The 14,021-nt window shown below is 38.3% G+C and overlaps 1 protein-coding gene across 1 annotated transcript in view; it reads right to left on the reverse strand.

Moving 5' to 3' along the window:
* The window catches only part of LOC133651837 (signal transducer and activator of transcription 5B-like), a 163,084-nt gene extending 149,606 nt beyond the window's left edge, over positions 1 to 13,478 (reverse strand). Inside the window, exon 1 of the mRNA XM_062050008.1 lies at positions 13,377 to 13,478. The gene's annotated coding sequence lies outside the window, so the exon portion shown is untranslated. The remainder of the gene's footprint in view (positions 1 to 13,376) is intronic.
* Between the last annotated feature and the right edge of the window lie 543 nt (positions 13,479 to 14,021).

Genomic DNA, 14,021 nt, shown 5'->3' on the forward strand with positions numbered 1-14,021 from the left:
ACACACACACACACACACACACACACACACACACACACACACACACACACACAGATAAATTATACATTATTTACAGTATATGTACATTAACATTCAACTACATAGCATTTTTTGACCCACATTGATTTGGTTGTAGCATGTAATTAAGGTAAAAAAAACTAAACTAAAGAATATCATATAAAGTGCATATGTTTAAATAACGCCATACGCCAAATCTATTATTACACGTTTTATTCCTTTCTTTCCCTACTAGTAAATAGTGACACCTAAAACCAGTGTTTTTCAACCTTTTTGGAGCCAAGGCACATTTTTTTCATAAAAAAAATACGGAGGCTCCCCACCAGCGGAAAAGGTTAAAAAAATGAAACTCCACCAGGTTGTCGTGCCTTCGTTTGAGTTTGTTGTTGTTTCCTGTGTGTAGTGCTTTAGTTTCTGTCTTGCGCTGTTATTTTGGTGACCCTTCCTGTTTTGTTGGTGTTCTCCTGTAGCAGCTTCACGCCTTCCTTTGAGTGCTATTGCCCGCACCTGCTTTGTTTTCGCAATAAAGACTTTTTAAGTTGTGCGTACGCTATCCTTCTTTGTGGGGACATTGTTGATTGTCATGTCATGTACGGATGTACTTTGTGGACGCTGTCTGCTCCACACGCTGTAAGTTTTTGCTGTCGTCCAGCATTCTGTTTTTGTTTACTTTGTAGCCAGTTCAATTTTACTTTTGTTTTGCATAGCCATCCTTATGCTTCAGTGCCTTTTCCCAGCGGGACTTGCCTTTTGTTTATTTTTAGTTTAAGCGTTACATACCTTTTTACCTGCACACTGTCTCCCGCTGTGCTCTGCATATTGGGATCACGACAAACCATCCTCAACGCGTTCTGTCAGAATAATTGTATTTAAGTTATCACAATACTTTGTGTTTCAATGAGTTCCCGGTGAGCAGACAAAAGCTGTCTTTGATCTTACCAAGCAAAAGGCTTGTAAAACTCCACTGTGTAGGATAGGAAGCGACATGAAGGTGTCAGTTTTTTTGATGTATTGTAATCCACAGGAAGATTTTGTCTTGACCCGAGATCTACAAAGACGCCCCTCCAGGCACCTTTTCTTTTAACTGTTTTGTAACCAAAGGCGGCGGCTGTTTATGACCCCCGTCCCTTTAGAAACAGCTGTTGCCATGTAATCAGGGAAAGTCCAAATAAAAGAGGAGGCGTGCGACCTTTCGTCAGAGCGTGGTGGAAGCCTGTACAAAGAGTACAGCCCAGACGTTTCTCCTCAATGAGCTAAATTGAATTCTGTCTCTGTTTAATTCCTTGCTTCTTGTCTGTTTAATAGATGTCATCAGTGTTTGAACCTGACACGTTCCAACTTCTACAAAGCAATGAACTACCTGCTGCCACCTACTGATATGGAGTATTACATGGTTACCCTGCCAAGCTCTACACAGCACAGGCACTAGAGAACGGCACATTATTATAATTATTGAATTGCAAAAAATATTTTCGGGACCAATTAGGTGAAGTTTCGTAATTTCCCACGGCACACCAGACAATATCTCACAGCACACTAGTGTGCCGTTGCACAGCGGTTGAAAAACACTGCCTTAAACAAAGGAAGTGAACAAACCATCAGAAATTGTTGAGAAACGGAAAAGGGAAAGGATCCAAAAATAGGCTCTGCTTCTTCCTACTCCTTTTCAGACATGTGCAGGTGTAACCGTGTAACTTTGTTATACTGTACATGCAGTTTACATGTTTGACTGTGTGCAGAATTCAGGTATCGACCATGCCCTCTGACCCCCACACCCCTCTAAGTCCCGCCCTCAAGCTATGACGGCCACAGTTTGGCCAGCAAATGACCTGCTGTGTCCCCGCCCCCTCTGCTCCCTTACACTTTTGACTCAGTGCGTTAAGTGCAGCCTTCAACTGAAAACAAATGCAAAAAAAAAACAAAAACAGACTACATGCAGACATTCTATTTATACTGGTGAATAGACATATGCATACGTCAGCTGGTTTGTTTGAGACCGTCACTATCTCTACCTCCTCCTCCCCAGTAGACACATCTGCAAGCATGTGAGCAAATATCAATATAAGTCCATGTATACACTGTGTGTGCGTGTGTGTGTGTGTGTGTGTGTGTGTGTGTGTGTGTGTGTGTGTGTGTGTGTGTGTGTGTGTGTGTGTGTGTGTGTGTGTGTGTGTGTGTGTGTGTGTGTGTGTGTGTGTGTGTGTGCCTCGGACCACACGTCCCGGTCAAGCCGGCAGGTGACGTTATGTAATGTGAAGCGACTGTTAAAAGTGGCTCTAAGCTCAAGTGTGTTGGCCAGCATGATCAGAAGAGGTGGGAAGGGACCCTGTGACTTGCATACTCACATGCCACGAGTACGGGCTAATTAATTACTGTGATCGGATCAGATTTAACGATGGAGATAAATAGAAAAACTCAAAATAATCCAAAAGCCAAAACCCTTGGCACACTAGCTCACTCCGACTACATCTGTGTACGTAGTAAGGACACGTCATGATATCATTGATGTTATCAGTCGTTTCGCAAATTCTGAATGATAACCAAAACATTTCATAATGGTAATAAATACCAAGACTCAAAATAATCCAAAATCCTCGGCACACTAGCTCACTCCAGCTACATTTGTGTACGTAGTAAGGACACGTCATGACATCATTGATGTAATCAGTCGTTTCGCAAATTCCGAATGATAACCAAAACATTTCATAATGGTAATAAATACCAAGTCTCAAAATAATCCAAAATCCTCGGCACACTAGCTCACGCCGACTACATTTGTGTACGTAGTAAGGACACGTCATGACATCATTGATGTAATCAGTCGTTTCGCAAATTTTGAATGATAACCAAAACATTTCATATTGGAAATAAATACCAAGACTCAAAATACTCCAAAAGCCAAAACCCTCGGCACACTAGCTCACTCCGACTACATCTGTGTACGTAGTAAGGACACGTCATGATATCATTGATGTTATCAGTCGTTTCGCAAATTCTGAATGATAACCAAAACATTTCATAATGGTAATAAATACCAAGACTCAAAATAATCCAAAATCCTCGGCACACTAGCTCACTCCAGCTACATTTGTGTACGTAGTAAGGACACGTCGTGACATCATTGATGTTATCAGTTGTTTCGCAAATTCTGAATGATAACCAAAACATTTCATAATGGTAATAAATACTAAGACTCAAAATAATCCAAAATCCTCGGCACACTAGCTCACTCCGGCTACATTTGTGTACGTAGTAAGGACACGTCATGACATCATTGATGTAATCAGTCGTTTCGCAAATTCTGAATGATAACCAAAACATTTCATAATGGTAATAAATACCAAGACTCAAAATAATCCAAAATCCTCGGCACACTAACTCACTCCGGCTACATTTGTGTACGTAGTAAGGACACGTCATGACATCATTGATGTAATCAGTCGTTTCGCAAATTTTGAATGATAACCAAAACATTTCATATTGGAAATAAATACCAAGACTCAAAATACTCCAAAAGCCAAAACCCTCGGCACACTAGCTCACTCCGGCTACATTTGTGTACGTAGTAAGGACACGTCATGACATTATTGATGTAATCAGTCGTTTCGCAAATTCTGAATGATAACCAAAACATTTCATAATGGTAATAAATACCAAGACTCAAAATAATCCAAAATCCTCGGCACACTAGCTCACGCCGACTACATTTGTGTACGTAGTAAGGACACGTCATGACATCATTGATGTAATCAGTCGTTTCGCAAATTTTGAATGATAACCAAAACATTTCATATTGGAAATAAATACCAAGACTCAAAATACTCCAAAAGCCAAAACCCTCGGCACACTAGCTCACTCCGGCTACATTTGTGTACGTAGTAAGGACACGTCATGACATCATTGATGTAATCAGTCGTTTCGCAAATTCTGAATGATAACCAAAACATTTCATAATGGTAATAAATACCAAGACTCAAAATAATCCAAAATCCTCGGCACACTAGCTCACTCCGGCTACATTTGTGTACGTAGTAAGGACACGTCATGACATCATTGATGTAATCAGTCGTTTCGCAAATTTTGAATGATAACCAAAACATTTCATATTGGAAATAAATACCAAGACTCAAAATACTCCAAAAGCCAAAACCCTCGGCACACTAGCTCACTCTGGCTACATTTGTGTACGTAGTAAGGACACGTCATGACATCATTGATGTAATCAGTCGTTTCGCAAATTCTGAATGATAACCAAAACATTTCATAATGCAAATAAATACCAAGACTCAAAATAATCCAAAAGCCAAAACCCTTGGCACACTAGCTCACTCCGAGTACATCTGTGTACGTAGTAAGGACACGTCATGATATCATTGATGTTATCAGTCGTTTCGCAAATTCTGAATGATAACCAAAACATTTCATAATGGAAATAAATACCAAGACTCAAAATACTCCAAATGCCAAAACCCTCGGCACACTAGCTCACTCCGACTACATTTGTGTACGTAGTAAGGACACGTCATGACATCATTGATGTTATCAGTTGTTTCGCAAATTCTGAATGATAACCAAAACATTTCATAATGGTAATAAATACCAAGTCTCAAAATAATCCAAAATCCTCGGCACACTAGCTCACGCCGACTACATTTGTGTACGTAGTAAGGACACGTCATGACATCATTGATGTAATCAGTCGTTTCGCAAATTTTGAATGATAACCAAAACATTTCATATTGGAAATAAATACCAAGACTCAAAATACTCCAAAAGCCAAAACCCTCGGCACACTAGCTCACTCCGACTACATCTGTGTACGTAGTAAGGACACGTCATGATATCATTGATGCAATCAGTCGTTTCGCAAATTCTGAATGATAACCAAAACATTTCATAATGGTAATAAATACCAAGACTCAAAATAATCCAAAATCCTCGGCACACTAGCTCACTCCAGCTACATTTGTGTACGTAGTAAGGACACGTCGTGACATCATTGATGTTATCAGTTGTTTCGCAAATTCTGAATGATAACCAAAACATTTCATAATGGTAATAAATACCAAGTCTCAAAATAATCCAAAATCCTCGGCACACTAGCTCACGCCGACTACATTTGTGTACGTAGTAAGGACACGTCATGACATCATTGATGTAATCAGTCGTTTCGCAAATTTTGAATGATAACCAAAACATTTCATATTGGAAATAAATACCGAGACTCAAAATACTCCAAAAGCCAAAACCCTCGGCACACTAGCTCACTCCGGCTACATTTGTGTACGTAGTAAGGACACGTCATGACATCATTGATGTAATTAGTCGTTTCGCAAATTCTGAATGATAACCAAAACATTTCATAATGGTAATAAATACCAAGACTCAAAATAATCCAAAATCCTCGGCACACTAGCTCACTCCGGCTACATTTGTGTACGTAGTAAGGACACGTCATGACATCATTGATGTAATCAGTCGTTTCGCAAATTTTGAATGATAACCAAAACATTTCATATTGGAAATAAATACCAAGACTCAAAATACTCCAAAAGCCAAAACCCTCGGCACACTAGCTCACTCCGGCTACATTTGTGTACGTAGTAAGGACACATCATGACATCATTGATGTAATCAGTCGTTTCGCAAATTCTGAATGATAACCAAAACATTTCATAATGGTAATAAATACCAAGACTCAAAATAATCCAAAATCCTCGGCACACTAGCTCACTCCGGCTACATTTGTGTACGTAGTAAGGACACGTCATGACATCATTGATGTAATCAGTCGTTTCGCAAATTCTGAATGATAACCAAAACATTTCATAATGGTAATAAATACCAAGACTCAAAATAATCCAAAATCCTCGGCACACTAGCTCACTCCGGCTACATTTGTGTACGTAGTAAGGACACGTCATGAGCTCATTGATGTAATCAGTCGTTTCGCAAATTCTGAATGATAACCAAAACATTTCATAATGGTAATAAATACCAAGACTCAAAATAATCCAAAATCCTCGGCACACTAGCTCACTCCAGCTACATTTGTGTACGTAGTAAGGACACGTCATGACATCATTGATGTAATCAGTCGTTTCGCAAATTCTGAATGATAACCAAAACATTTCATAATGGTAATAAATACTAAGACTCAAAATAATCCAAAATCCTCGGCACACTAGCTCACTCCGACTACATTTGTGTACGTAGTAAGGACACGTCATGATATCATTGATGTTATCAGTCGTTTCGCAAATTCTGAATGATAACCAAAACATTTCATAATGGTAATAAATACCAAGACTCAAAATAATCCAAAATCCTCGGCACACTAGCTCACTCCAGCTACATTTGTGTACGTAGTAAGGACACGTCATGACATCATTGATGTAATCAGTCGTTTCGCAAATTCTGAATGATAACCAAAACATTTCATAATGGTAATAAATACCAAGACTCAAAATAATCCAAAATCCTCGGCACACTAGCTCACTCCGGCTACATTTGTGTACGTAGTAAGGACACGTCATGACATCATTGATGTAATCAGTCGTTTCGCAAATTTTGAATGATAACCAAAACATTTCATATTGGAAATAAATACCAAGACTCAAAATACTCCAAAAGCCAAAACTCTCGGCACACTAGCTCACTCCGACTACATTTGTGTACGTAGTAAGGACACGTCATGACACCATTGATGTATTTAGTCGTTTCGCAAATTCTGAATGATAACCAAAACATTTCATAATGGTAATAAATACCAAGACTCAAAATAATCCAAAATCCTCGGCACACTAGCTCACTCCGGCTACATTTGTATACGTAGTAAGGACACGTCATGACATCATTGATGTAATCAGTCGTTTCGCAAATTTTGAATGATAACCAAAACATTTCATTTTGGAAATAAATACCAAGACTCAAAATACTCCAAAAGCCAAAACCCTCGGCACACTAGCTCACTCCGGCTACATTTGTGTACGTAGTAAGGACACGTCATGACATCGTTGATGTAATCAGTCGTTTCGCAAATTCTGAATGATAACCAAAACATTTCATAATGGTAATAAATACCAAGACTCAAAATAATCCAAAATCCTCGGCACACTAGCTCACTCCGGCTACATTTGTGTACGTAGTAAGGACACGTCATGACATCATTGATGTTATCAGTTGTTTCGCAAATTCTGAATGATAACCAAAATATTTCATAATGGTAATAAATACCAAGACTCAAAATAATCCAAAATCCTCGGCACACTAGCTCACGCCGACTACATTTGTGTACGTAGTAAGGACACATCATGACTTCATTGATGTAATCAGTCGTTTCGCAAATTTTGAATGATAACCAAACATTTCATAATGGAAAAAAATACAAGACTCAAAATAATCCAAAAGCCAAAACCCTCGGCAAACTAGCTCACTCCGACTACATTTGTGTACGTAGTAAGGACACCACGTTTCGGCCTAAATACCAGTGCGTTCTATAGCCCGGAAAATACGGTGCAGCCTTGCGTGTGGTAGAATCTATCATTTAAATAATGCCGTCATTGAGTCGCAAGTGCTTAATGACCACCTTCCACAATCTGAGTCAAAATAAGACTGGAAATAAACCACAGAATCAGGGAAATTGCAGTAATACAGCAGAATAGAAGCAATGGGATAAACAAACAGGCTGAAGCGGGAATGCTTGGCGTGAACGCAGGCCAGCGGGGATCAGTGAAGGGAGGGGGAATGGCGTCCGATCCAGCATGGTATGAAAGTCAGCATAAATACACTCTTAGTTTGACATTTTAAGCATTTTGCTCCATATTACTTGTTTTTCATGACACTTTTTCTCAATCTGCAACACGCATATGGAGGCAGCTCAGTGGTGCAGACAGAACTAAAAGCCGGTCCTCAATTACAAGCTAAAGAGGCTTAACCTAACTACGGCTTTTAGAAACAAAGAACAAACAAATACTGTAAAGTCAGCAAAGGGCAGGCGGGTAGAAGAAACACAGGCAAGATTGCAATGCACTATTATTACCACAATCACAAGCTGTGACAAAACACCATTTTAAACTCGACTTGGGGGTTTAAAAGGTCCAATTTTGTACTTTTTTGTACTGTGAAGTTGGCCTACTCTAATGCTGAAATGTAGACAGTTTAGAAGTGCTTTTAGTATTCCCTATTGGAACCATGTCGTTCTCTGTGTCTGCAGCTTTAGGACAATCAAGTGTGTGTCTCAAAGAAGCACTATTGTGTAGAATAGAATAGAATAGAATAGAATAGAATAGAATAGAAAGTACTTTATTGATACCTGGGGGAAATTCAGCACATTATCCACTATCCTGTACATTATCCACTTCTTACATATACACTGTAACCCTGCACGTGTCCAAACGTAATGGATGCCATATCCTCCAGAGGACCAGTGTCCTCTGCAGTGGACATTTACCGTATTTTTCGGACTATAAGGCGTACCTTTTGGAGAAGGTTGGGTCAAGCAAGATCCCATTTCAGTTGTATCAAACTACCACCCAGAACATTTTATAGAAAATATTTTTAGTTTTAGCCACAGATAACAATGCAAAATACATATACCATATTTTTGGGACTATAAGGCGCACTTAAAATCCTTTAATTTTCTCACAAATCGACAGTGTGCCTTATAACCCGGTGCGCCTAATGTACGGCGTAATTCTGGTTGTGCTTACCGACCTCGAAGCAATTTTATTTGGTACATGGTGTAATGATAAGTGTGACCAGTAGATGGCAGTCATACATAAGAGCAGTGTTTCCCACACATTCATTTATTTGTGGTGGCCCGCCACGAAAGAATTACGTCCGCCACAAGTAAAAAAAAATAAAAAATAAAAATAAAAAATTATTTTTCTTTGTCCTGTCCAGCTTTTCAGGCAAATCATATTGTTGATGTAGATGTCCATATAGGCTGTTCAGATTTACTTTACAAAAGAGAAGTGTAGGATACTTCTCTTGTTGCCTTATTTGTATTTGACCACTACTGTTTTGTTTATTTGTTACTGACTGTGGCAGGACACCTCTGCCTCTGTTTCACTTTATGTTGCTGGTAAATAATATGGTGGTAGTAGTAGGCTAAAGTTAAATTATTTAGTATGCACTAATTAAAGGGGCAGAGCTTTAAGAGACATTTTAGCTTTTATATTTTATAAGATATATTTTTTGTAAGAACCACAATTAATAAATATATTTCAGTGAATAACTTATTGTTCAAATCTGTATATAAATATGTACATAAAGTGTTGTAATTATATTGTAAAATGGATGAATGGATGGATGGATGGACGTTTAAAACAAAACTGTTATTAATTAGTAAGTATACATTTTTTGAGCCTTTTTAGAGAAAATCATGTCATTGTAGTAAATTATGCAAATTACTCGATGATGTCATGGTGACCACGCCCATAGCCACGCCCCCACCGCCACAGGTATCTTGGCAGTTTATGGGAAACACTGAAGAGATATGTGTAAACTGCAAGATGATGCCAGTAAACAACACCAACAGTTCAAATGTTCCATTGAGAATATAGAACATTACACATGGCGCTCAAAAATCAGTCAAAATGCTTTTAGTACGACTTCAGTAAGTTATGAAGCCGCACCGCTTGATGGATTGTCGGCGCTCTAAACATACGAGTGTTATTATGGTGCGTGTATAAGGACCGGAAAATGGCACCTATTAGCAGACATATTACCTGGCGTTTGGTTTCGCAATATTATGTAAAACCAACTTTTCTTACCTTCTGGTACCTGCTGATGTGTATTCGGTATCTGCATAAGTCCTGAAAATGTGCGCGAATACGCCATTGTAGTCCGTAGTCATAAGCTACTTCTTTTTCTCTACCTTCTTATGTGGCATTCATCTTCCACTGTCCATTTCTAATATAAAGTAATATAAAGTCTTTACTTATATCTGTCAGTAAACTCGCCATGAAAGCGTTAAAACATACCGGTATAGTGAGTTAAATTATTCACCCAAGAAACTTTAGTTATTAGAGAGTTCCGGTCGGACGTTTTTTCCCGGGACACATTTCCGGCATTGTTGTTGCACTAGTGAGTTAGCTCCATCTTTTGACACTTCTTCCACTCCCGTCCTTGCACGCTACACCGCTACAACAAAGATGACGGGGAGAAGACGCTGTCGAAGGTGAGCCACGTAGGTAAGACCGCCCACAAAACGGCGCATCCTGAAGAGACGCTCAGAAAGCTACTTAAAGATGATCTGTCAAACATAATCTATGCAACACTTTCACCAAAGAACCACCATTACATGTTATGTAGACCACAAGATAGTGTTTTAAATTTAGAAAAAAATCATAATATGACCGGTGCACCTTTTGTATGAAAATAGACCTGAACAGACCTGCTCATCGGGAGTGCGCATTATAATCCGGTGCACCCTATGGTCCGAGAAGTACGGTAGATGTTTTTGGTCCAGAGATAGAAAAGATTGCCTCATTATGTCAAAACACAAACGACCACTGCAGAGGACGATGGGTCTCAGGAGGAAGTATCACATACAGGTGAAACTCAAAAAAATGTGATTATCGTGCAAGAGGTCATTCATGTCAGAAATTCAAATGTGAAACTAATATGTGAAATAAACTCATTACATGCAAAGTGAGATGTGTCAAGCCTGTATTTCTTATTATTTTTATGATCATGGCTTACAGATTTTGAAAACCACAAATGTTATGAGATTTTCGATTCGAGGTTTTCATAAGCCGAAGGCCATAATCATCAAAATCATATCAAACGAATGCTTGATACATCTTGAGTTGCAAGTGATGGGGCCTATGTCTTGTATTAGTTTCCCTTTTGCACAATATTCTAACGGTTTGAGTTTTACCTGTACAACAATGTAACATTAGAGAATGGACACAAATTTTCGCATAGCTATGTTAGCGTTAACGCACTTTTTGTGTCTTTTTACGCATTGAAATCATAAAGGACCTTTGTAACCAGTCTTATTTAATGCCAACATCGTTCTTTTATTGCAATAGGAAACACATTTTTAATGTATCATAAGATTTTCTGTAAAAACAAAGCCAATTAGAACATTTTATTGTGGTCCCCTTTATTTTAAAAAGTATCGAAAATCATTTTGGTACTTGTACCAAAATATTGATAATTCCGTAGAATGAAGTGCACAGACAAAGAATCACATACGCTGATGACTTAGTCTCTGTCTTACTTATTTTATTATTTAGTTTTGGTTTTTGTACGATTTGGTCTTCTTTGGACCTTTTGGAAGTGGTTACTAACAAAAACTTAGGTTTGACGTACCGGAATTTGTCAAAAACGCAAGAAGTGATGGGCAGCTACATAGCTTAACTACCTTTTCCTGTAGCTTGGCGGTAGCTTAGCTACTTTTTTAACGAGTAGCTTTTGCTGTAGCTTTGCTACTTTTAGACCCATGTAGCTAGGTAGCTTACATCAAAGCTACAAGTTACAAAGAGATGAAATGGACTGCAAATCCAGGCCCCCGCAAAATATGGAGAAAATACAATGACCTGGATAAATGAGAACATCCATACATATGGAGAAAATCAATGATGATTGGTTGGTGTTCGTATGATGATTCACAATTGGCTAAGGTTACGGCAAAACACTACGGACTGGCCAATCAGAGGCAAGATAAGGCGGGTCATCAAAACCAGGAAGCAACGACGAGGGAGTCGGAGACAGAGGGACGCTTCAAGCTGACCTTTCAAAAAAAAGAAACATACTTGAAAATGGCAGAGCAATTCTCTCCCACAGATTAGAGTTTTCCTATAGTGATGAAGATGACGTGCAGGAAACACACAATAATGCGTGTATTCAGCCATATTTAGACAAATGTATGCGTTTAAAGAAAACAACGCCCAAAACCTTAGTTTTTAGTTGTTTACTCGGCAAACCAAAATCATAACTACTCTCTTCATCAAAGACATCCGACTCAAATTTAAGAACACACATTAGGTTGAGTTCATGGAAAGTTTTACGGCACATAACCATTACAAACTGTTCCAAAACAACACACAAATCATTGCTTTTTTTGTCAAGATATAGATAGATGCTGGGTTTTTTTTACTGTACGACTTGTCCAGGGTGTATGTACCCCGCCTACCGCCCGAATACAGATGAGATAGGCCCCCCTCGGCCCCAAAAGGGACAAGCGGTAGAAAATGTATGGATGGGTAGAGAAAATAAATAACATTATAAGGGTGGGCCAAAGAAAAGGCAAACTAAATGAATACATACAGTGGGTGCGGGAACTCCTTGAGGTAGTTGTAAGGTGTCCCCAACTAAATGACAGATAGTTAGTAGTAATGGACCCTTATTGGCTCCATGTGTACACTCTCAGTTATATTAACATTGATACTATACATGAGGTATAGTATCTTATAAATGGGGTATAGTATGTATAGTAAATGCCGTTCAATGTACACTGCAAAAAGTCAGTGTTCAAAAACAAGAAAAAAATATACAAAAATTAGGGGTATTTTACTTGAACTAAGCAAAATTATCTGCCAATAGAACAAGAAAATTCGGCTTGTCAAGACTTTCCAAAACAAGTACAACTAGCTAACCTCAATGAACCCCAAAATACCTTAAAATAAGTATATTCTCACTAATAACAAGTGCAATTTCTTGGTAGAAAAAACATTTGACCTTTTTGCTCAATATGTTGAAAAATATTCTTAAATAAGTAAATGCTTGTGCCATTATCGTGACATAATGATATGCGCTCGGCATCATGATTTTTTTTTTCATGCTTGAAGTAAGAAATTATTACTTTAAAAAAGTAGTTTTATACTCGTGAGTATTGATGACACAGCCTAGCATCAGTTGATATTCTAGTTTCAAGCATGTTATACTCAATATAGGTCATCAAATCTCAGCAACAAGCTGTAATATCTTACTGAGATAATTTCGGACCAAAACCCTTAAAACAAGTAAAACACTAACATAAAATCTGCTTAGTGAGAAGAATTATCTTATCAGACAGAAAATTATCAAATATCACCCTTATTTGAGATATTTAATCTTACTTAGATTTCAGTTTTTGCAGTGTAGATTTGATGTCGCAAGCTACTTTTGCCGTGTAGCTTGTTGTGTAGCCTGCTACAATTCTCCGGGGATAGCTTCACCTGTAGCTTAGCTATATTTAATCAAGAGTAACTTACAGCTTAGCCCACTACATTTTCCAAGTAGCTTTCCCATCAATGTTGACAAGTTACAAAGCCTCTGTGAGAGAAAATCCGAAGCTTAAGGTCAAGTCACTTGAGCTCTGTGTTTACAGACGCAAACATGAAGCATGCAAAAATGAACACACCTACTGTCAAACACAAGGAAGACTTAGTCGTGTATCCAAGGTTTTGCTGCGTCCAACACAGGGTATCTTTATCCTAGGCATGGCCTAATGAAATCTCAAGACTCAAAGTGAAATGCGTTGCCTAGTGTCAGAAAGCTTAGTCTCAAGTCATGAGTCCTGGAAACACACAGCCAAAAAACACTGAAGAATGGCTCAGGGCGAAAGATTGGACAGTGGCCCTCTAAGAGCCCTGGCTTGAATCCAGTTGAACAACTTTATTAAGCGCTCAAAACATGCAGTCTGGGGAAGAAAACCCACCAAACCTGAGAGAGTTGGGGCAGTTTTTTCCATGAGAACTGGGCCAAAATACCTGTCGATAGGAGCAGGAGTCTCGTTGAGAGTTACAAAAAGTGCTAGATTTTGCAACACAATATTAACTTGTAATTTAAAATTGTATTCTTTAATCACAATTTCAAAGCAATGTTTTATTTGTTTTTAATTTTTTTGTCAGTTTACAAGTAATTCAGTGATCCTTGTTTTTATATGTTTTTGTTTTTGTATCATTTATTATCATAACAAACATGTGTAATGAGACTTAGGAGTGTAGTATTCGTAAATATTTTTTTCAGTAGAGAACATTCTTACTAACTATCTATTAAGATCCAAATAA

The sequence above is a fragment of the Entelurus aequoreus genome, linkage group LG06 (genome assembly GCF_033978785.1).
Source record: "Entelurus aequoreus isolate RoL-2023_Sb linkage group LG06, RoL_Eaeq_v1.1, whole genome shotgun sequence".
NCBI lineage: Eukaryota > Metazoa > Chordata > Actinopteri > Syngnathiformes > Syngnathidae > Entelurus > Entelurus aequoreus.